This window comes from Diachasmimorpha longicaudata, chromosome 7 (assembly GCF_034640455.1).
Source record: "Diachasmimorpha longicaudata isolate KC_UGA_2023 chromosome 7, iyDiaLong2, whole genome shotgun sequence".
Classification (NCBI taxonomy): Eukaryota; Metazoa; Arthropoda; class Insecta; order Hymenoptera; family Braconidae; genus Diachasmimorpha; species Diachasmimorpha longicaudata.
Genome location: NC_087231.1, coordinates 10083681 through 10104949, shown reverse-complemented (window position 1 = coordinate 10104949; position 21269 = coordinate 10083681). Strand labels below are relative to the sequence as shown.

Genomic DNA, 21269 nt, shown 5'->3' with positions numbered 1-21269 from the left:
GTCGATGTTTGATAATAGAGCACATCTTCCAATCCCAAAGAGATAATATAAAATTGTGTAAGGTTTCAGTCTCCGGCAAATATACGGGTCGTGCGAAAAACATGTAATTATTTTCCCTCTTTATGTTATTTAATTTTCATCACTACAACAAAATTTCAGTATAACCATTCAGTTTTCAATGAAAAATAAGACGCTATTGAAAATGCTTCGGCCTCTCTGCAACACATTAAAATAATATGGCTGTGTGTATTCACCTTTTTAATAGCGTCTCATGAGATTATTCGTTTGTGGGTTCCGGCTGTGCCTCAAGGTTCACCCGTGTGCGCCTCCTGCACTCCCTGGGTACTTGTTTGCTAAGTTTTTTTTCAACGGCAAAGGGAGAGGGGTAGATAGTGCGAGAAATAAAGAATAAAAGGAAATTGGTAGGATGCAGAGATAGGCTCTCACAGCTACCTTCCTTCTTCCACATAAATACGGATTTAGTCACGCGGTTTACGACCAAAAACGTGTCGAGCGTCGCGTCCAAGCCGCGCCTAAATTATTAAAGTCGTAAACGACCGAAATCGTCGTTAAACGGCCCGATACCCAAGCGTCGAAGAAGCTCCTCGTGGACATTTACCCCTCTCTCTTGTTCCCCTTGGCCTTAACCATACGGCGACATATCGTTTTTCTTCGAGTTTCATTGTTAGGACTCGAGAGTAGGTAGAGACTACGTAGGACGTACGTTGAGGATTCTCTTTCTTTCATTTTTCTCTCTCAATCAATTTTTTTGTTCCGATTTACTCGACTATTTTTTTTTTTTTTTTCATGCCTTTTGGCAGTCCACCAATACATTCTACATCGATATTCTCGTGCAGGGTTTCGCACTAATTTAAACGTTCCAGTGAACTTTTATGGGCATTCCTGTGGTGACAATAGACCATACTCCTTAGGAATATTACAAGAAACCTTTTGGAAGCAGTGTGTTACAAAACATGATATGCCCATTTTCAGATTTTTTTTAATCCCCTGAATCAGGGAAGACGTTTTTATGAGTTTCTTTCATTTTGAATCGATGTCATCTGTAGGTGAATAACATGTTATAATTGTTAAATCATTTAGTCGCGATAATCTGGCAAGTGAATCTTCGAAGGAATGGTTTTACGTGAAAATTTAATCAATTTTTCTTTTAATTTTAAAGCGAATTTTAGCGCTCTGCTTTTATTTATATTTTCTGCCATTTCCGTATGCTTTTTGTGCATATTGACATTTGAAAAATTGCCCTAAATTTCAGGGCCTTTGGAAAAATTGAATTTCGAGTAAAATTCTGGGAAATAATTGCAACTTTTTTTGTATTTCAACTATTTGATATACAGCAGAGTACATTGAGTCGCATCCCTTTTACACACATCCCGTTGACTTCTCTAAACTTGCTCGTTCTCTTCACTAGGCAATGTATCTTTTTCTTCTGTGCCCGATTACCACGAATCTTCTCGTCGTCGACGACATCGTCGGGTTCTCGTTCTCGCACGAGGACACACAGTGTTGAAGGGTGTAAGCTCGTTGAAAAAAAAGGGTGGCACAGGGGGTAACGTTGTCACGTATCGGCAGATAGGTACGTACTATGGGTGGATGACTACAAAGAGGCAAAATCGATTTGCAATTTAAATCGATCTTAGTACGTGCCTGCGGCTCATTCAGCACAACGCACCGATGATTTCACCGTGCTACACTCTTGTCGTGCTTCAGCTTCGATAACCAGCACCAGTCGTCGTATGTACATTCTCCTCTCCCTCGCAACTTGCACTGATTTTAAATAATCTGGCGAATTAATCATCTCTTGATCTATTCACGATCTTTTTTTCATTTTTTCAAAGATGAAAATTTAGAAAAACTTTTTGAAAAATCAGGTTTCTCAGTTTTTTCTTAGATTTTTCAATGAAAAAGCGAGAGATTCGTCACTAGAAAAAGCTCTTAGTGTTCCCTAACTTAGTAAGATGACTTTCTTTCGCAAATGACAGCGTATATACCTCAATTACTAATCGGAAAGAAATGCATCGTATACTAGCAACATAACTGTCCATTCTGAATATGGGAGCACGCTAACTTGTTCAGAAGACACTCGACTCCAGTCAAGAGAAATGAGAATAAAAAATTGAATTACCTCATCTTTTCAATTTTTCGATTCAAGTTTCCAATTTTTTTCAGTTCATCATATTTCTTAATTCATTTACCCCGGTGAATTGACAATCCTTTTTGCTTTCTTCATTATAAAAAAATTATGTTTATAATGTCCCGATATTTTAATTGTATCCCTCGCTCAAAGTGATATTTCAAAATCGTCAAATCAAGGGCCATAAGTAATACTCGTCACGTTCCCAACGCTTTTTTGCATCTCTCTCTCGGTCATCTTTTTCTCGTTCTACACCAGGAAAAAGGTGAGAGGCAGAGGATAAGGGGGGTCGAGAGAAGAAAAAAATAAATAAAAAAGAGCGTCCACGTTCTTGGCGTACAAGACAAGTAGAGGATTCCCGGGGGCGAACAAAGAAAAGATGCAGCCCTGGCTCTCCCGCTCAAGCCGCCTCTTGTCGACTAATGCCACCCCTTATGCATCCGTAACGTCATCCTCCCTCATGTCCCACCCCCTTAAAAACCATCTGAGTCGCTCGAGACCGTTGGCGTTTTTCTTCGTTTTACTTCGTCTCTCATTTTTCCTTTAACATTCTCTACTTTTACTCCTTTTTCACCCTCAACTCGCTCTCCTAGGCTCGATATTTCCCTATCGATTGATCCGGGAGAGGGAGCCGGAGACTACTGGACTTGCTTTTCGTTCCACTGGGTTCTTTTAACCCCTCCCTCCTCCCTCTTTCTCACAACTATCGTCATACCATAGCCACCTGAGCTCGTTCCGATTTTTCCTCTTCTCCTTTTTCATCATCCATCTCCTCCCTCTGTCTTATTTTCGTTTCTTTCATTTTCTTTAGGCTCTTTCCTATCCACTTCCTTCTTTCCACTTCCTTTCTTACTTTATTCACCCAGGACCTGATCCTCCCTCCTCTCGGGTCCATCGTTTGGCGTTATTACAAAGTGTCCGCTCTGTCAATTGAGATGCCGTTTCTCTTCGCAGGTATATATGGTGTCCCCTCCCCTCCCCATCTTCTTGGTCTAAATAATCCGTGAAGCAAATTTACCCGTGTACCAGCTGCCTCAACAAAAGGGTCACATTTGTATTTTACGTTGAGCCAATCAATAAGAAAAATCACGAGTCTTTTTTATTCAATTTCAAGGGGAGTGGGGAAAGAGATATTTATTATTTTCGAGGATAAACTCATGAGTGGCTTTCAAATTCGTTTTTTTGGGAAATGTTGCAGCCTTTTGATGTTTGGAAATTGAAGCTTTTAGTGAAAAATCAATAACTCTTGGACAGACAAATCACAATTTTATTTAATTTCAGACACGAATGAAAAATTTAGTGACTGTCTTTATTTGAAATTTTATTTGAACGCGCAGCATTAAAAATTCAAATTACATAGCGCGGAGGTTTTCCAGAATTTCTGATAATATAAGAATTTTCTAATATAAATTTCCTCTAAAAAAAACGTAAGAAAATGGAACAATCTCCAACTTTCCATTTCATATAGTGCAAAATATAATGTTTTCATAACTAAACTGTCGTTCTGTGTATTCGTCATAAAAAAGATGATCAAGTGAATCGAACATGTGAGTCAATGGAGTTGCACGCGACCGTTATATCCGTAATTGCAGCGCGGTTAATGTAACTATGGTAATGATCCCGTCGTTCGTTACGTATATACATTTTTGATGAGACCCACGAAGGCGAAATAATCTTTCAAGCAATGTTATAACTCAAATGAGACCTACATAATGCGACAAAATACTGCACGCGTTTCGTGAGAATCGACCTTTTAAAATCACTCATTTCTCCTTCTCAATATTTTCAATTCTCATGAAAACAAAAATTTAAAAAGACAAATATATGGAAAACATTGAAAGGAAGCTAGTGAATAGAAAAAAAATGTGCAAGTTTGAATAAGCCTTAGCCACGCGACCACGATTGCATCGCTGGGTAATCAAATTATGGTAATGACTCATTGGTATATACATCGGTCATTATTCAACGCGAACAGTCAAGTAATTCATAGAGACAACTGCTAACTCTGTGCAACACGATTTACCGATCGTAAGAATCAGTGATTGTGGAATTATGAATGTACGAGCACTTTACATAAACCTAGAGTCCAAGTGAAGCGTTCAAAGAAATCTCTTTTATGAGGAAAACCTTATTCTATGTTTTATTTCGAGTTGATACAAGACTATTGAAAAAATTCATTCAAAGTTACAAGCAAAAAAGAATTCAGTAATCAATCGATCAACTGGTTCAAGTGCTGAATTAAGTTTTTTTATTGTACTGACAAATGATGAATTCCTGAAGAATTTCCCCTTAATAAAAATTCCATCGATTTACCACCAGACCCACCATCACACCACCTTCGACTCTGTAAATTTCCTCATCCCAATTCAAATATAATTCAACGGTGTGCGTGATGGGATAACCATGGAATAATAACAGGCGGCGCCGGTTTGTTACAAATTAATGATTGAGACGCGGTAAAGAAAGAAAATGAGTTGGAGAATCTTTCCCTTTCCAGTGGCAATAGGAAGTCGTGATTTCGTAACTGATTTCATGAATCCTTTTTCAAGCAAACATGTACAGACACAGAGTATGAAAGCCAGAATTGTTGTTTTGCGTCTGTCACTAAAGGTGCATTGCACGCAAATAGAGGGACGGGAGGGAAATAATTTTTATCCAACAACACTACTAAGGCCCGTTGTCTGAAACTTTGTGGCATCGATATCCTATCGAATGTGAAACGATCGAGAACACCTCGTGCAGCTTTTGGCACTCGATATTTACATTGTTCTCCGTGGACTCGCACCTTCTCGACTGTCGCACAGCGGGACGTGATCCTAGTCACGTTAAAACGACCGAAGGCTTATATATACGACGTGATGCTTCGACGCCTCTCTCCAGAGAAAGACCTTACGGCGCTCCCTCACCCTTGAGGCAACTTCCATGCGAATGAATCCGAATGAATCTCATTATAGCGCCACGAGCTTTTTACGCCTCATATTTTTTATCATCTCTCTTTACATTATATTATTTCGTTGAAGTTTCTTACCCAGGAACCTTTGGGGGTGGCGTGTGATGATGGGTACGGATTGGTAGACGAAGGAGGAAGAGAAATGATCCTGTGGAATTTTTCCATCTCATTTTTCACATTTAAATTCTATCGAAATGAGTACATAGATTGAGATTGATCATAAAATAGGTTAAATAATTACTAAACTAGTAAATTCAAGAGAGAAGATTTTACTAAAATCTTCCGCAGTTTTATCAAGTTCCACGAAATAAGTTCGTATCCATTTTTGAAAATCTTGCGTTTAACGTTTTAAATTGAACGAAATATTTATCAAATGAGCGTAAAAAAAATCCTCAATTATTTTAATTTTTACAATGATTTTTTGATCCTTCGTAGTAAGAGATCTGCAGTGCTAGGGACAGCCTCGCGATTTCTGACCCAGTGAGCCAGGAATTTCTCAGTGAGTCGCTATCTGATGTCTCAGCTGTTTTTCCAGACACATGCCAGCCCTATCCCAACCCCCCAAAGCATCATTTAGAAAATTGAAATTGCGTTCGGGAGGGTAGACCCAATATCTTGTAATTAACGTCTCGCAATCAACGAGTCCAGTGGTCGAATGAAAAAAATCTTGATTGCAGATTGAATACTTTCTTTCTGCCAAATGAAAGGAGGTAAAAAAAAGCGAGTAGAGGGACGAGTAAAACTCATGGAATAATGTCCTCTAGGGCCATAGAATTTTCATTCGCACGGTTTCATTTCGATTAACGCACCCTCTTCGAGGGCTCTGCTCATTCCCATCCCCTCTTTTTTTTCTCAACTATAATCTTCTCAGTTCATTGTTTTCAGTGTAGTAACTGCAGCTCATTCATACCATTTTACGCGATTAATAACAAACTTAAATCAATTAGATATATATTTTTGCGTTAATGAAGCTCAATAAAAATCGATAGAATTATAAAAAAATGAAACTTTATTGGATATTGTGAATAAAATTTGCCGCAAAATTAGAACAGTAGAAATCGCCTTGAAGACAATTGAATTTTAAGCGTGAATGTTCGACAACAAGAAGAAATTGTCATCACATTACCATGCACCCAGCCTATTCCATTAAGTCAGATCATTTTTATCGAGCACTTCTCCCGAAAAATTTGTAATAAAAATTTTTCTGGGCGTCATATTCCCGACTTATCGTCAGGCAAGGGTTGTCGGATTAGTTCGACACTCCACAGATTCTCCTTTGATCTCTTTCCGATCGAGGGACTTGTGAAAAATCACAGTGAAAACTCCATCCACCCCCGAAAAAAATAAATCTAATGTGGGCGATGAAAAAATCAACTCTTTGACCCCCCGGGGCTTGTTCTTGTTTTCCCATAAAGAGGGAAATAATCGTTTGTCGGGCGCGTTTGAAAATGAAATTCTCAGGGATTTACGTGAGCATGGCCACGGATAGATGGCCCGAGGAGTGTATATCGTGCGGCAACTCCCCCTTCAACCCCACCCACCCCCTAGGGCGAAGAAAAAACCAGGCAAAACGGCGTGCAATGCCGTCTCGCTTATTATTATTTTTTCTCTTCCTTAACCTTCCGGCCGGGGAGTTTCCTCCTTCCTTTTCTGTTTTTAAATTTTTTTACCCTTCTCATTTTTTTTTCATTTACTTGGGACTGCAGTAGAATGCAAAAAGGTAAAATTGGGGCTCATATAGATATATCCGAAGCAAACTGACTTGGACTAGTGTAATTATGCCGCTCAGTGATTGGCGTGGCTTCGTGGAACACTAACTACTGTATACAATACCCCCCGCGTGCTAGAGTGCCAAGGGGGGTGAAACGATTCTCAGAGAGCGGCTCGGGGAGAGGGGTTGATGAAGGAAGAGAAAAAGAATGGGCAATGGGTTTTTTCAGCTCGAATTCATTAGAGGTAAAAATCGATACTACCCGCGAAAAAAAAAAGTATTCAACCCCTCCAATCTTACCTGCCCCCTTTTATCTGCTCCCCCCTCCCCGCCCCAATGTTCATCCCATCCCTTTAAAAAGGCGCCCTTTAATTCTCTTTTTTCTGATATATCTCTACTGCACACTTGAACCAAAGAAAATTGCAGGAATGCGTGTTGCATATCGTTCAATGCGCCTGGGCAGAGAAATTTATGATCACTGCCAAAAGTTAGAGAATTATAGAAAATTAGGAAATTATCCAGAAAATGTCGCAGGGGAAAAATTAGCGAGTCGAAAATGAGGGACTATCAATGTTCATGAGGGAAGAGTAAATTTCACCATTACCACCATTAACAATAAGAAACTATAATTATGGTGGAGCGTAGCAAAAAAAAACATTTTCATAGCTAGATTTTCATACATACTTTTTTGTCCGTGAGGAACTTTCCCTTTGGTGAGGAACCAGGTCCACCTTGCGTCTATTATACCTCGTAAAAGACTCGCCGTACTATAACCAAGAGGTTTGCGATCCTTATCCCATGATTCCGCGAGGCCCAGAATTACCTCGAGTCCGCGTAATTAGGCCTGAATATTATGTCTTTTTAATTCGATACCTCCATGTGCAAATCGATCGACAAACCGTACATAACTCGTATATGTTGTAATGTAACTAAAAAAAAAAAAAAACTGGATAAAACTTGTTCCGGACTTGGTGCTAAATGGCTAGAAGGTGTGTCAAGTCCAGTCCAGTTATGTTTTTTCATTTTATAAATTAGATGGATTGTACATTTTAAGTTGAAGAATACCGTGGCTTGTGTGAGGATTGCCGTGAGCAGCAATTACCATTGATTACGCACGAATAACGAGCCTGCGTGCAGAAAACTGACGGGACTGAAGTGTCTTTTCGTTCTCCCTCCCTCCCCCCCCCCCCTCCACCGTATTTTTATCGGTTATTTTCATTACCTACTATAGTTTCTTTTCAATTTAATCTCTTTGAAGTTGCGAACGTGAAATGCAATCAGTATCCAAAACAAAATTACTTCATTTCCAACCTCTGAAGTGCACTTATTCTCTGTTTACCTCGTTATATGCACTCTCGGTTCAACCTTGGGTAAATAATATTTGCTGCCGAGTTAATTCACGTAAATAAGAATTTACTTCGAGTGAAATTACTGTAAATGCGTTAATAAATAATAATATTATGGGTACGTGGGTGTTTCATATTGGTAGAGAAATACAACGCTCAACATTTTTGATGAAATTTTTTAGCCACTTCTTGGAAACTTTTATTATATTAGAATTTTTATGGGTAATTAAGTGGAAAATCAGAGAATTTAAGCAAGCATTTTTTGCAATATTAGATTAACAGGAATCATATAAACTTAATATTAATAAGCACCCCAGGTAATTTCAAGATGTTGAAATCAAATTGAATTACAAGGTATTTATTTTTCATATAGAGCCAGAGATATATGGCGTGAGCGATGTCCACTGCTTCTTCCAATTCGAGTCAATTCTTGAGCACTCCACATTACCTCACAACAATGTCTCGCTGTTTTTCTGGGTCGACCGATAAACACGAGGGAGGACGAGTTCCTATTGATACACATCCAGCTTATACATACAGCTTGGGAGGAAGGGCAGCGTTGACGAGAAATAAGGAAATGTGTAATCAGAGAGGAGCTCGAATTAACGTTAACCACTTTGCCGAGGTCATTAGGGAAAAAAAAAACTTTTTTCTCACTCCAAGAATCAATCGAGAAGAGCGCTCAGGCGACCCTCATCACGAGGAAGGAATTTTCAATCGTGCCTCCTCCCCCCGGAAAGCTCGACGGGGTATAGGTCTTATCTATATACACATCCCTCGTTTTCTCTTTTTCCAAGTAACGAGACCCATGGCGTTTCTTCATAAACCCTCTTTTTCGAGTCGAGCATTGAAGAAACTCATCGCCTCCTCGTCGCGTCTTAACAGTCAACGAAAATTTTCTAATCAATTATTCTTTCGGTGACCGCTTGAGAAAACACACTTGAGTACATAATTTTTTTATTCGTAGAATGAGACGCCAAGTCGCGGCTTGAAGGAAATAAAACTCTGAGAGATATGCGAAACCACTACAGTATAAGAAGTGGGCTGCGGGGAGTAGAGGGATGAAACGAAGCGCCGTCGGCAACGGTAATTAGAGCGAGTGGGAAAGACTACGGTGAATGTAGTTAGGTAAAACGGGGAAAATAAAACCCCCAGTTCTCGGTAAAAGCAGCACCAGATAAGACTTAATATTTGATCGTGGGCCAAGCTCTTGACTCAACCACAGACTAAGTCGCTCGTGATTTGTTTTTACCTTGGCTTTCTAACCCATCTTTTACTTTTTTTACCACCAGTATCTGCAATCTTCTCTTTCCAGTGTGTACTTCACAATCGATCTCTCTATAACATCCTTGACCTTACATTTAACCCTTCATGTAATATGAATGGCATGTCATATTCATTCATTAGCCACCATAGCATGGACAATCAGGGATTAACTAATCAATAAAAATACACCATTTGACTGGGTACACTAAGGAAAAAGCTTTCTTGTGAGACTTTATTTTTTCAACCCAGATATTTCCATATATTGCAACTCTATCTTCAAATATTACAATCACGTTGATAATGAGCGTTTTGTAAAATAATTACGAGTGTAGTTAGAAAGAAACGCTCAGAGTAAGTGCTGCCATAAGGAAAAAAAAATATCGATTTAGAATTACATGAAAGTCAGGGACCTGCAAACGCCCTGGTAGGAGATGACGAACGGCCAACAGTGGGCCGAGGCTCGGCCAGTATTGGCCGACACTGGGCCAGTATCGGCCAATACTGGCCGATACTGGCCCAGTGCTCATCTCCTACGTGGGGTCTACCCCACACATGTTGCGTCAATTGATTTCCATAATGAAGAAGAGATAGAGCGGAACGACCCTTGCAGTATACAGAATGAAACTGAAAGCACCTTGGCTCAACGGTTAAATTTTTCGAATTATATCTACTTTAATGGTACACTAGGCTGCTTTCGTTCCTATGCCCTCCCATTTGCTCCACTCAAACTTTGCGCAGAATCCCCTTTTAAAGAATTGCAGTGTACCACATTATGCCGATACTACTCGCTCCTATAGGCTAAATTTCGATTATCCATATAGGGTGTCCTGTAGGGATTTCAAAAATTTTTCCCCCCATCTCTTTTCCTCGTGGAAGGTTGATCCCATCATCGCGACAAGTGCATCAGCCACTGGGGCGTATGTCTTGGAAAAAACCTCAGCCCTCAGGTACACTTACATTCCTAGGTAGATTTACAAGAGAAAAAAAAATGAATTAGCGATGCTAACGAATATAAAAAATCCACCGCGTGCTAGAATAAGTAAATATTCAAATGAATTTGTCTGGCATGGGGAGTGTTAAATTTGAATGATAATCGTTGGCAAGTCGCGTGCTATTGGAAATATCATCTGGTCGAGAGTATTAGGGCTGCATCTGCATTGGCCCTTGATTCAATGAAATATCTGAGGCGATCGAAAATGAATTAAGCTCCCAATGTCAAATCAAGGGATGAGAGTTGGAATACATTGTCACGATCACCTAAACCCATTCGATATTCAAATTGCTTGATCGCACGTTTTGTAACCGTTCGGTGGAGATAGACAGTTACATTGTTCCAGATAAACGACTTCTGGTTTTATTCAACCTCAATATCCCTTTCAGAGAATTATGAATAATTTTTCCATCATTGGTGAATTGATTTTCCTCTGATTATTTGATTTTTTATAGGCTATTTGTTTCCTTCTTTATGCCTCAACATAAATAATAATTTTATTATTGTTATTATTATTTGAATTCGATTTTTTTCAACAATTATTTGTTATGCAATAGCTAAAATTAAAGAGTTTTAAATCATTGAATGATGGTTTTCTTGCGTTTCGTAATAATGTATCAGCTTTATAGGTGGTATTTATGGTCGATACAGCGCACCCCTAATTTCACTGGAAACACGAATAAATCAAGCCACAACCCCACTGGCTACAGACTTCCGGCTCGTGTCGATGCGAAATTAAAATATTGTATCCCTTACGTTTTCTCTTCGCGGCCCGTGCGGCAATTCGTGATGTGCAAGCACCCGTCCAACTCCAATTCTAATTCTAATGCCCTGAAGTGTACTACGATGGGTGCATACAATTTTTTTTTTTGTATCATCGAGCTCTCCATAAAAATATAACACGCGACTGATTTTTATTCAATTGGCATTCCAGTTTGCTTTGCGACTTTGTTAAAATTTACATGTACTTCGTGTATGACTGGGGGGATTGTCAGGAGCAGATATCTTGGTAGAATCCTTTGCAAAGAGGGTTTTGGGTTATTATATTTCTGAATTTCCAGTTAATTGTCATGTTTCAGTTGCACGTAATTTAATGCTCGGAAAAATTAACAGAGGTAACAATTTTTTTTAGTGAATAATGTACATTGTATCAACAATTGAGTACTTCTCAGTCATTTTCTTTAAACAGCGCATATGCAAATGCAACTGAAGATTCAATATAACCTTAGAAATTCTGTTTTTATACGACTCCCGTTGATTAAAATATTCCTTATTTGTGAAGTAAGTGGCTGTACATTGATAAAATATATTTTCTGCAGCCACCCACGATCACAATTGATTCACCTATACCCTCTCGAGCTTTAAAAGCCACATCCGGTTTCTCTTCACATGTTTGCCACGTCTTTACGACATTGGCAACGCGCATTTTCAATAGTCACGACTAATTCTCTCAAGCACGCCGGCTTTCCCTAACAGCGTCCACTGCGGGCAATTGTATTATCCGCGTGGGTGCAGGAACCCGTGATTTTATTGCTGAACGAGCGTCGCATTGACGCCCCGATTGAGAAAAAATTGCATTTTTTGCATTATCCTATTCAGTATTATTTTTATTCCATTCCAAAAAAATCGAGATAAGTCACAGGGTTTTCATCTTTTGTTGAAAAAGAAATTGTAATCTTGCAAATATAAATCCCAGTTTTACGTAATTAAAAAAAACTTCCTTATCCTCGTACCTATGCGTCATGTCCAAGTACTCATAAACTGGACTAGTTCATTCCCCTGAAAATGAATTCCCTGCAATCGTCAAATAGACATCCGCACACAATGTCCCCCCCCCCACACACACACACTGCGGGAATCGAGACACTGTATCGCTTGGGTTTGCATACAAGTCGGTGTTAATGCACCAAATGTAACGGCCCATGAACCATACACGGCAGTTATAACGACCTTCAGTGGCCTTTTCGCAATAAATTGATCGGCCCGGATGTCGTTATGTAATTGCGGCTACTTCTTCCCCCCCCCTCCATACTGCCTTTTCTTTTTCTCCCCCACACGCCTCTTGTTGCCATAAATATTTTATAAACTGTGCATTGTGCCATCCACCGCCGCTCTCTTTGCCTCGACGGTCACTTGGAAAAGAGTTGTATGATACCTCATAAATTCGAATTTGTAACAGAATAATTCGAGCCGCGAAATATCATTTGTTTTCTTGGTTCAGTTGTTAAAACTACAAAAACATATATTTTTCCCCGTGTAATACAGGGAAGAGTGTTCAGTCTTTTGTGATATGTTTTATAAAAAAAAGAACTGCTGAAATAGTTCCGTGAGTTCCAAGTTGATGTGCATAACCCCCGGGCTCTGTACATCCGATAATTAGGCAAATAAACCGGACCTACATGAGAGGCGAATGAAGAGCTCACATACTATTCATCGGTATATATAGATATGTATATGTATATACACACGCACACGTCTTATCATGAAATATCATGTGGATTATACATGCGGCTCGTGGATAGTTGAAGAAGTTCTATGGATTATCGTTTGTCCGTCATTCTCACACCCCTGTGTCAAGGTTACGAGCACCGATGAATCCGGGAGGTGAAATAGCCGCACTTTACGCGATGGAGATTGTATGAAAGAGTACCCAAAGCGTAGGCATGCAACGCGGATAAGTATAATGCGAATCGTGTGGTTTTTTGGAGCCCCGGGGTCCTCTGCATGATTATCGATGGGTAATGGAGAAGTACGGACTTCACCTCGCAGCTATTTGGGTGGGGGTTTACCTGTATGTTGGGACGAGTTCTAAGTTTTCTTAGGAAGTATTAGAAGACTCAGGAGTATATGCAAGGGAGGGATAGACGCATAACAGTTAAAGATACTGGAAGGGGATGGGGAGCTGTTACGAAGGCGCAGGCTTCGGGCTATTGGGGGAGTGGAGGGAAGGCAGGCTCGCGTGCCGACGATAATTATACACTCGACTCACAAGTCGAGAGTCAGCAATCGACCGGTTGCCCCATTCGACTGAGTCGATGCTGATCGGTGGCTAATCGATTCGATTTCTGCCCCACGTTGAGAAAAATCAATAAAAATTAACAGGGAGAGAATGTGATGAAGTCAAATAATTTGAAATAATTTTTTATCTCAATAGTTATCAAAGGAATTCAAAGGAGAAATGAACATATTGGTAATGATTGAATATGAAGTAAAATAATAGGACAACATGTAAAAAAATACAAAATCATATATCCAAATGGTTAGCTCTACTCACTGAAAATTCGGAACGCTCAATTGACACTTTTACCATTCTGCTGTGCAAAAAGACAAGTTGAAATGAAAAAAAAAAAAATTACATGACGTGTACGAAAGGTCGTGTAAGGATAAATGTTGAAAAAGCGACATAGCCAGGTCTACCCTATGTAGCCAGGGTACTCTGATGGATCAAACCCCGTGAGACAATAATAGAAACAGTACAGCCCCCCCTGTACCGGGCCAAATGCCGATGAAAAAGTACATGATACCTATATAAGCCCCCCTTGTCTCTCCTCCTGCCTCATTCTCTCTACTCCACATATATTCTGATACAATTAAAGTACGTTGCGAGAGTTTGGGGTGCGCTTCCTTCTCCCTCCACCGCCCGCCAAACTTCTTACCAATACACTCGACCTCTTTTCCTCGATTTATGCGTACCTCCTGGGTTCGTTAGATATCTGGGGCAGGTTCGATCCTTTTTTTCTCTCCATACACGGTGAGAGGCATAAAGTATAAATTGCTGGGGTACGGGGGGTGGAAAAATGTTAAAGAACCGAAGTGGAAGGTGCCCTCAACGCATTTTGGGGACACACACTAGAGGGTGAAATTTTTTATTTCTTTACAAATGCTGTATGGGCGCACGTATGAAGAATGCAATCGTCGATAATTCGGAGTGCGAAAGAAAAAAAATATCGGTTGGGTATTTCTGTTATGTCGCTTCTGATCACCCGTTACCAAGAGACCCCTTCGATGACGCAGGGGCGTTTAACGATCGAATCCTCCTGGTTTTTTTTTCTCTCAATGCAGCACGATATATTTAGTTTCGCTTGTGAATAAGAATTCAGTGCTTATTGTGGTATTTGTAATAGTTTCGCTCTGAAGGGATAATTGGGAGACATAAAGACGTTAGTGGGAAAATTTGTCAATAGCGATGGTGGCGATAGAAAAATCATTATCTGAAATTAAATCACTTTTAGGGGTAGCTTTAGAAATTAATTTCCATTTTTTAGAAAATCTTATTTTCAGTTTATTCTCCTGTCACTTCGTAAACGTACACTATCGGCGTATTATGTTTTTATAATCACAATCATTTTTTGGTTATCGTGGATATTACCAATTTAAGAGTAGAATAGTCTCTCGTGCTCACAACGAATATCGCTTCAATATTTTATATCTCCATGTACCATCGCACCTGCTCGATCGTGAAAAGCGTGAGAAATGAAATCTAAAGATCATTCTTTAGAATTTTTTTTCTAATTAAATCAATGTAAAACCAGTTGTGGCGAGCGAGATATAAAAGTGGAAGTTGTTAAAGTTGCCGAGATTTTTAGAATCTTCACTTCGGGCAATTGACGTTGGCCTCTAACTGTCTGTAACAAGTATCGGTACGCATACCAGGCACTCTCGATGCATCACCCTGAAGAATTACCCGGAGAATTTTTCCATTGCACTGTAACGCACGTGGGAAACGCTCTTACACCAAGAGCTTCCATAATTCATCCAAAAATCATCTCTTTGTGTTAACGCACTTCGTCTGCATGTCTCTCACTTCCTCAATACTGTATTCACAGAACATTCCAGGGAGTTCCTGGATCCACCAACACTTGATGGATAACCAGCGTGCGTGCATCGACAAGTCTAGAATGTTGCTTGGAAATCGATGATGCTCGACCCGAGATACGCACTGATGGTTTTCCCATCATTATTCCCCGTTTTTTTTTCTTTTTTCAAAAGACGTATTGTCAATTCAAATTCTAACCCACGCACCTAATACATCCTGGGTTAATGACTCGGCAATCTTCGACATGGATGTTTTCCCGTCGTTATGTTTATGAGAGAAATGGGGTGGGGTGGAGGGGGATGAATGCTGGCCCAGAGGTAGTTTCTCGGGCCTGTAGATTTTTCGGGAATTAATGGATGTCCATGTTCAACTGATGGACGTTTTCAAGGAAAAAATAAACCTCTTAACACTGTGCTCGCATTCTTATGTTGTGACAATAACCCGGAGACGAGGATTTTTTTAGGGTTTTTGAATTAGTGATAGGATCGCTACTCATTAGAGGATGATGGACAGCTTGTGAGACGGCAGTACTCCTCGATGTGTAAAATAAAGTTTACGTATGGTCCGAGGTTAGGCGTTTTTTTCTAGGTGTAGCTTTCTGTCTGACGTCACAATCAAACTGATGGTAATTATCAGTGGTAAAAGATACTGGAGCATGTTAGGTAATTAATAGGATATTAACCTTCAGTTAAACATTGATCGGTCTTCGTTCTGGGGACAATGGGTGGATTTGGGTGAAAAAATATGGAATTGATTTAAAGAGTAAGAAGCTTTCATATTGAATATGTTGAAAATTTATAGTTTACTAAATGGATTTTTCACCGTGTGGTAAAATCCATTAGAAGACGTTAGAATTAGATGAATCGAGAAGAGGAAAGACTGCAAGAGACGTTCATCGTGCGTGCACACATAACGACAAGCGACACAAGTGAGATAATTATCCAGCTACGAGACAGGACGTGCGCATTAATTAATTAGCCCAATCTAAGTTCCACTAGGCTCATTGTCCATCTCCACGAGACAATAATAATTCGTTTCGATTCTCCTCGCAACCAGACTCCTCCACTCGTAATTTCCCCGAAACTGTCTCTCTCACTTCAACTTCCAGGAAATAGCCCCTCCTTCACTCCCAAGTGACATACAGACCCTGGGGATAATTAATGACCCAAAACATCAAATTCCTCTATCCAAATATCAAGAGTAACAGTTTCTGAGTGACCCCCCGAGTCATCTCAGAAATGAGTCGTAAGAAAAACGTCGATATAAAAGCAGGCTAATTAATTACCGTACGTATAAGAGAGGGAAATAGCTCTGATCGGAATCTCGACTGGAATCCAAATTTGATTAATGGCTTCGTCCTTTGGTCCCTCAGTTTCTTTATTATTCATCGAAATACTGATGAGAATCAAGGTGAAATTTTCACCCAAGGAGAGAAATAGTTAATAAATATTGGTATTAAGACACACGTGCTTTCTCCATTCAATACGTTTACTTTGCAAGTTAACACTGCAAAATAAACGTTCAAGATATTGTAGGTATGATTTTTAGGGATGATTTTTTCATTCATATAGATCATGTGTCTCATTTATTTCTCCTAATAACTCCAATCAGATATTGGCGATGATGTAACCAAGGTAAGAATGCAACTGCGGGACGTGCTAACAAAAATAAAGAAACAAAATTTCAAGAATAGGAATTCTCGTATACATCAGCTGGCACCGCAGGCATTGCTTTTCTCCAGTGAAATAATTAATTTATGCTAACGAATGAGAAGCGTAACGGCTGGCTGCTCTTAAATTCGCGCCATTGAGTGTCCAAGTGTCCGTAAGTCCCTTTTCTCTTGTGGCATTCTACTTCTCCGTGTATTCTTCTGGTCTTGCCCCCCTCTCGCTCGACTGGTTTACGTCGAATTCTTCAAAAACTGGTTGCCGTCTGTTAACGTGAGAGGCGTTATATAGTGCAATAGAAAGTGAGACGAGGAAAATGAAACACTGAGTCCAGTAGAGCTAACTCTCGTGAGCTACCCCCACCTACCGCAGGGTGTCACGGTGATTAATTTTATTATTATACTCGGATACCCGGGTGACTCGTCATAATCAGAAATGCATCGTTACGTATGAGCATTGACAGAAAAATGAACAAGTCTCTGATTAAGTCGGTTGGATTACTCAAATCGATTGCAGAATATAGGACGACTTTGGTTCTAGTCGTGAGTTTTATAACTAATGAAATTATCAGGAGTTCGAAAATTACTCCTAAAATTTCAATCAAAAAATCAACTTTTTCCTAGAATCATTTATTTGAAGTTTTTATTGTGTTTTTAAATTAATGAATCATTTAATTTTTCTTCTCAATTTTCAAAATTTTCAAAATAAAAATAATGATTATTTTGGGGGTAAATTTTAATTGAGGAATCATAAAGTTGAATTATGGTGTGAGTTATAGTCAAGGTGGAATCTGGTTCATGCTAATGATAAAGATGAGGGACGAATTAAATTCAAAATTGCGATAACGAGAGGCTCATGATAATTTTAAGTTGGCACAATGAGTGTCACTAATAACTCGCGTCATCGCGGATGCGGATGATTGCGCGATTATTCGCATGCCTCGTGTATGAACACTGGTGGTGTGGGTAAGTGTAAATTACACGTGATACCGCCAACGCTTGGGTTTACCAGAAGAAGTCCTGTAGCTAGAGAGAGAGAGAGAGAGAGAGAGAGACGATTTCTCCTCCCAGCCTTCCCTCTCGAGACAGTCAGCTGGACCTCTACGAGTATTCCTCAAGATAAGGATCAGCCGTGTAGGCATTGACCACGGGTGTAATTAATTACCGTAAGAAGCGCGTCTCTCAGCGTTGGATAGAGATTTACCCCCCGTGGAAAAACCCTGCACACATTGCTCATAACTCCTAGACTTGCCTAGATGAGGAAAATAAAGATAAAGGAAAAATGAAGGTTGGATTAATGAATGAGGGATGCTGTCTGGCGAGGCATTAGTTTAATTTGCATATGGCTTCCTAAACAGTCTATCATTAATTATAATTTCAGCATTTGTTGCTACATTCTTTTGCATGTGCAGGGAATTTGTGGATAATTAATGAGTAATCGTATTAAATGTGGGATTTCATTAGTATGTGGAGAACATTAAATCGCTGTTAAATGATTCGTATGGTCAAAGCACATTTTAATTACAGTTTCTACAGCATTTTTATGAATCACAAACCTTAGTGAATATTTGAAATTAATTTTCTATTAGACAGCATGTAAAACTTTATTCTGGTTTGTGCACACACCCAAATATACCATAATTCTCGGAAAATTCGTGACCAGACACGTTTTATATTTCTACGCCTACAATTTTAATATATGGAAATACATTCCAAGCATGGTTTGGATCGTGTCACTGGGGTCGCCCTCCACGCTTTGGTGGACCAGTAAATCTGTTTTGCTTTTGCCCTCCACAACGATAAAGAAAGAGAGAGAGAGAGAGAGAGAGAGAGGAGCGGAGAGATGATCACGTCTCCGCTTCCCAACAACGCGATATAGCATCTTTACTCCATACCGCGTCGTTTTCATCTTGACACGCTCACCCCCCTCGCTCCCCCATCATCATCGTCCTAGAAATCTCTGAAATATTCCATCTTCCTCAGTTGCCTGACTTTTTTCTCCCTCTAGCGGGACAAAAGCTGTTGCTCCCGAGAATTCTAAAAGAACTATAGTCTTGCAGATATACCTGGCTTGAGAGTCCATTCAGGTATTTAGGCAGAATGCATCTGCCTATGCATTGCCTTCTGCATCTTCTTCACAAAATCGAAGAGATGTCACCGAGAGAGAATAATTTGGCTCTCAGAGGTGAGCCTGTATACATATTCTATGTACTTCCAAGAAATGTTTTAATTCAATTTGGATGTTTGAATTGACATACAGCCCTTGTATTGTGAACTCAATTGGAAACGGTGAACAAAAAATTGTCGGAAAATTCATATTTCAAGAAGTTTAATCATTCTTCAGTCACGAAATAATTATAAAACGTAATGACAAATTACTTCTGAGGTTTCATTCTACACCCCCATGGCAGAATTAATTTAAAATATATTTAATTCAAGCCAATTTCATATATTTTTTACATATATTTTTCAAAATTGACGTTTCTAGACTGATGAAATGGTAATGATACTTCCTCATCACTGTATGACTGTCTAGGCCTAATTTGAACCCTCGCCTGAAATTTATTAAAACGAAAATTATGAAAAAAAGAAAGGGAGTCTCGCAGATTTTTGACGCTTCCAAATGTGTCTCATAACCGGTTAAAAAATGAATCACCCCCTGTAGCCAGCTGGGTACCGCTAGAGAGAGAGAGCGAGAGAGAGAATTTGTATCTCTCATTCCCCCGAAAAATCCCCATCATAATCTTTGCGTGTGTATAAAGTATAGATGCTGAGTGACTGAGACGGTGATGTGCGCACGCGTGCGTTTCTCCCCCCCCCCCCACACACACACACACACACACACAACAGTTTCTGCGTCGTCGACAAGCGAGAGTGTAGAAGGGAATTATATACAGGCGGAACGAGATACTCGAGCTTATGTGGATGCATGTGGTGGAGCGCTTACAGGACCCAACTTTTCAGAAGAAAAATATAAAACCAACGATGAGGGACACACGCGGAGAAGATGGGTTCTTTAGTGCACAAGTTGGTAGCACTCGACAAGACAGCCGACATCTCCGCCCTTCCAGAGGCCTCCAGATTTGTAACAGTAACCACTGAGCAAGAAATTCTTCAAGCCATTCGCAATGTTGCAAAAAAACTTGAGTATGCTGTGGACTTCTTCCTACAGCATTTCTTTCTACTTTAGTTAAAAGTGTCTTCTTTGCCTTCTTTCTTCTGAAAAAACGGTCAGTCTCAAGGCCATAGGGACTTTTTTGAAAAATCTCTTTTCATCCACGAATTTTCTCCGGAAACAGATCACCAGCAGTTAAAGCGTTTCTCCCGTGATTTAAAGAATAATTCAATTTTTTGAAAACTCATGAGATGTGCGAGGTAGACCTCCCCTTGTTGAAACCCTAATGAAAAACTGGTAAAAATGACTCATGTAAAGAATATGCCTAGTTTCAAATTGCTGTAAAAATTTAGGGAAAATTAATAACCATTTGGTTACTCTTCCGATTGGGCTGGCGGGGGCCTCGCCGCCTACACATCATTACGTAATTAATATAGAATTTTAATAATGAGTAAGTGATATCAGACAGTGACGTTTTTACAGTCGTTTAAATTAAAAGGATATGTGCCTGAAAATAGAACTTTTCATCGCTTTTTCTTTCGCAGCCCATCGTTAAGGCTCTCACTGACAGTACCAACTCCCTGGCATTTTAGTAATCACCATTTTAGTATAATCGATCGACCACCTATTGAGCCCCAGCTTCATCCATCATTATGTTTCGACGACTCCAAGTAGAACTCTCGATAATGGAATTCCTTCGAAACTCTGCCAGAGCTATCGCCTGTACTGATGGTAGACCGCAGGGTGTGGGTGAGCGTGCGAAACCCAGGGTTGAGATTGACTTAATTCCTAGAGCCAATCGTTGGCCACCTGAGTTAATCACTCCAGAATATCAGCATATCCCGACCAATTAGGGATAATAGCTGAATTAAGACGCTTTAGCCGTGCACTTTTATCATTACCTAATCATCAAAATAGAATACGGAATAAGACGAGAGATCGTACAGAAATTCTCTACTTCCTGATTGCCTAAACGCCTTGCTATTGATAATTAAACTCTGTAGGGTTAGCCATAATTCCTAATGCTTGCAGATAGAAAAAACATGTAATTTAACGACATGTAAAATTCATAATCCATGGCGCCTCTTCGATCGCCTAAACCCCCAATAACCTCACAATAATCCTGGTGACTAAATGACTCCAGCCATCTGGCTTATCTCCACCACTCAAGGAGGTTATAGCCCCTCTGAATATCCCAGAGATAACAATGGAATTTGTCACCTCTCACCTGCACCTTCCACGGATATCCACGAGCT

At 39.8% G+C, this 21269-nt stretch overlaps 1 protein-coding gene across 3 annotated transcripts in view; it reads left to right on the top strand.

Annotated features, from left to right (window-relative positions):
* The window catches only part of LOC135164638 (zinc finger homeobox protein 4), a 188883-nt gene that overhangs the window by 41204 nt on the left and 126410 nt on the right, over positions 1-21269 (top strand). The gene's annotated exons all lie outside the window — the stretch shown is intronic.